We start from the raw sequence: 3,587 nt of genomic DNA on the forward strand, positions 1-3,587 counted from the left end.
ATTATTATCTTTTCCAAGACTGCTAAATTTGTAAATTAATTCAAATAATTAAAACAAACTTTGACATTGAATTTTCAAAATATGTACTTCTAAAAAGTGACCAAAATTCTTTTAGAAAAGTCAAATCAGAAAATTAAAATGCATTAGCAGAAATGTTTTTCATTTCAAAGTCAAAACTGCACTGTTTTACTCATAAAGAAAATTAGAAATCAGTCATCCAAACTTTGCTTCCATTTTCATCTTCAAGACTGCCCATTGTGTGACACAACTGCAGAGAAAACAAAGAGGAAAGTGCTTTTTCTTTTTCACACCCCGCCCCCGCAAAACGTGTAACAAAATTAAAATGACTTCTCCATCATAGAGGTATATAAAACACTAGTGGAGTCTCCGGAGTCCTCACACGGCGGCAGCGGGGATGACTTATCTAGCCGTTATATAAACGTCTATGTTCACAACCCCGAGGCGGCGCAGGGGAGTGACGTCACGGCCACGGGCAAGGCGCTGTGTATTTCTTCCCCGCAGGAGACGAGGGCGCGAGGATTATATTTAGAGACTGCGGGAAAACATGTCCAAATCTGTACCAGAGCTGCTAAGAGAAGCTGCAGCTGCCCTGGAACAGCAACAAAATCAACCGCAAGCATCAGCTTTGAACTCGCCAGGTTTCTTGTCTCCCACCACGCCAGCAACGCCGCCTCAGCTCCAGAGTGTCGTAACCCTCGAGGTAAGATTTCAAGCTAGGAAGCTAAGCTGACACGCAAGTAGTTTTGTTTTTATTGTTGTAAACATGTAGTTGCATATCAGATTTAACATACGCCACAGCAGAAGACACATTTTGTGCGACTTGTCCTTGGAGGTGATAAAATGCACCCGCTCTCACACAATGACTTGTTTCCTCTCATTATATTACGTTACATTACGTTAAAATTATTAACATCCAAAATGCACAGACTAGTCTGTGTTTATGGTTGCGCTGTGTTTTAGCAGAAGCGATTCATAAGTGTCACATTCACGAAGATCTATCATATTTTAAGATGCCCTGATATCTTAAAATAAGATTACGTAATAGGATTACGTCGTATTTTATATATATTATATTTCTAAAAGCACCTCGCAGCATTTCCCCCGTAACACTGTGTTCACGAGCAGAACAAAGCCGCGACAGATCAGCTGACTGGTTTTAAAGCGGGGGGCAGTTTGACCGCAGCTGCTGCACATGTCCACGTGTCCACCTGTCCACATGTCCACCTGTCCACATGTCCACCTGTCCACATGTCAACCTGTCCACATGTCCACCTGTCCACTTGTCCACATCTCCACACGCAGCGCGGCTCCGACCTGCCCGGGACTTCATACATGGCAACCCTTCAGGCGGTTACTTGTTTTAATGAGCATCAAGTGTAATTTGCGCAAAAAATCTCACGTGGGTTGAGCGGAGGTGCGAGCAGACCACAGCCGCGCGGAGTGGGGAGGAGGAGGAGTGGGAGGGGGTGTCTCTTAAAGACGTGTCTACATTTGACTTATTTTTTTTAAATCACAGTTCTCTGAGTCAGCTTCAGGTGCTTGTAGTTAATCATATCTTCTAAATTTAACCAGGTGTTTAAATTACACAATAATTTTACTGGAGAAACTTGTCAGTTAGGTTAAAAAAAACAGTAGAATTATTTTTTCTTTCTGTGCAGAGAACTTCCTCTGCTATTTCAAATAAATATACCAAAGCCCCTCAGTTGAAAACACTAAAATGACAGACTTCTGTTATTAACATAAAGCTGCTCTTTTTCCATTTAGAATCCTTTGCCAAGTCCTTTTTGTTCAGATGGACGAGCTCAGATTGTACAGATTTAAAGACAAGAATAAATGCTGAGAGAGAAGCAGCATAAAGACGTGATTCTAGAGCAAATATTTGTTTGATTATAGCTGTTTGATTAATTGCATTCATGTTAACAGTCGTGGTAAAAAAAGTTTTCCAATGTTTCTTTTAATTTGACATCTTCATTACAGGAACATGAAATGAAGAGCTGCAGCTGAAGAAGCGAACATGAGGTTACTTCACGATGGCAGGACTGGCTGCAGCAGGGTATAGATCTACACATCTGCAGAAGTTTCTCTGACATGACAACAAAAAGCTTTTTAATGCAATGTTTTATTGACAAATGTATTTGTTAGTTCTGTGAATAAAGACAGTTACACATTAAGTTAAATTTCCATTTTACTTTGGAATGGCTTGTGAGAGGTAAAGTAACGGTAACAAGTTCACAAAAAGCATTTCAATGCAATGTTATATTGACAAATGTATCTAATGTTAGTTCTAGGAATAAAGACAGTTAAACATTAACTTGAGTTGTTTTTTTTTATGACTACAAGTACAATTTATTAAAGTCAGTCAATGTATTCCTTTAATTACAGCAGCTATACCTGACCACAATGGTTACTTCAGAGGTTTGGGTTGACAATCTTTCCTACAAAAAGGATGTTTTCTGTGCTCCGTTCAATTATCAGCATAAAAGGACGATCATATTTCATTTCTGTCTTCAAGTAAGAATACTCTATGATGGCAACCCCAGTGGCAGCAGCAGTGGCTCTGGCCTCATCAACATCCAGGGCAGCTCGATGCACAACCTCAGAGACAGCCAAGTCACGCAGTTTTGAAATCCCATTCAGATCTGCAAAATCAGACATGTCAGTCATTCCCACTTCCTCCAACACTCCATTCAGCATGTAGGAGGTCTTGATGGAAAACTTGGGAATATAAACATGGGCTTTATCAGCTTCTGCCATTCAGTGACATGAGCTGGACTGATGATGTTTTCCAAGGTTTTCATATTGTCAGGCATCAGCAGCAACATGGAGCAGGAGTTGTTGAAGGGAAGGTGGAGGACTGAGCTGTTGATTGCTTCATCATAAAGATACATGGATTCTTGTTTTCATCTGAACTGAAACCGTCTCATTTTCAGCTACATAAAACYCRTCCATATTTGTCAGGGCAGGATTACATGCAGTCGYCCACTTTCCTTTGTAGTAAATGTAGCTGAGGAGAAACAACTGTGCCTGGATCCAGACTGTTGACCACTTCCTTGATCTTTCCATTGGTTTGATCTGAAATGTACTTACTGATGGTGTTGACTGAGTCTGTAGTTTTGCTGAAGTCAATAGTGAAGCCCTCAGTGGAATAAAAGTACGCCAAGACCTCACTCAGGCAGGGGTTTGAACAGGTGGTCTACAAATACAGCAGTACCTGCACTGATGTCCTCACGTGCCTGCTTGCTTCTAGTAATGTGACAAAAACTCTGGTGAGTCACCAGAGTTGTTTTTGACAGCCATTTTAATTTTAGTCTTAGTCTTAGTCTTTTGAACAAAAATACTTCTTAGTTTTAGTCAGTTTTAGTCATTTCTATATTTAATGGTTTTAGTCGAGTTTTAGTCATTTCTATATTTAATGGTTTTAGTCAGTTTTAGTCATTTCTATATTTAATGGTTTTAGTCGGGTTTTAGTCATTTCTATATTTAATGTTTTTAGTCGGGTTTTAGTCATTTCTATATTTAATGGTTTTAGTCGGGTTTTAGTCATTTCTATATTTAATGGTTTTAGT

The 3,587-nt window shown here is 39.6% G+C and overlaps 1 pseudogene; it reads right to left on the reverse strand.

Moving 5' to 3' along the window:
• Positions 1–2,400: 2,400 nt before the first annotated feature.
• LOC106524056 (alpha-1-antitrypsin homolog) overlaps positions 2,401–3,587 on the reverse strand; it is a 27,407-nt pseudogene continuing 26,220 nt past the window's right edge.

Source organism: Austrofundulus limnaeus, unplaced genomic scaffold (assembly GCF_001266775.1).
Source record: "Austrofundulus limnaeus strain Quisiro unplaced genomic scaffold, Austrofundulus_limnaeus-1.0 Scaffold175, whole genome shotgun sequence".
Taxonomy (NCBI): Eukaryota; Metazoa; Chordata; class Actinopteri; order Cyprinodontiformes; family Rivulidae; genus Austrofundulus; species Austrofundulus limnaeus.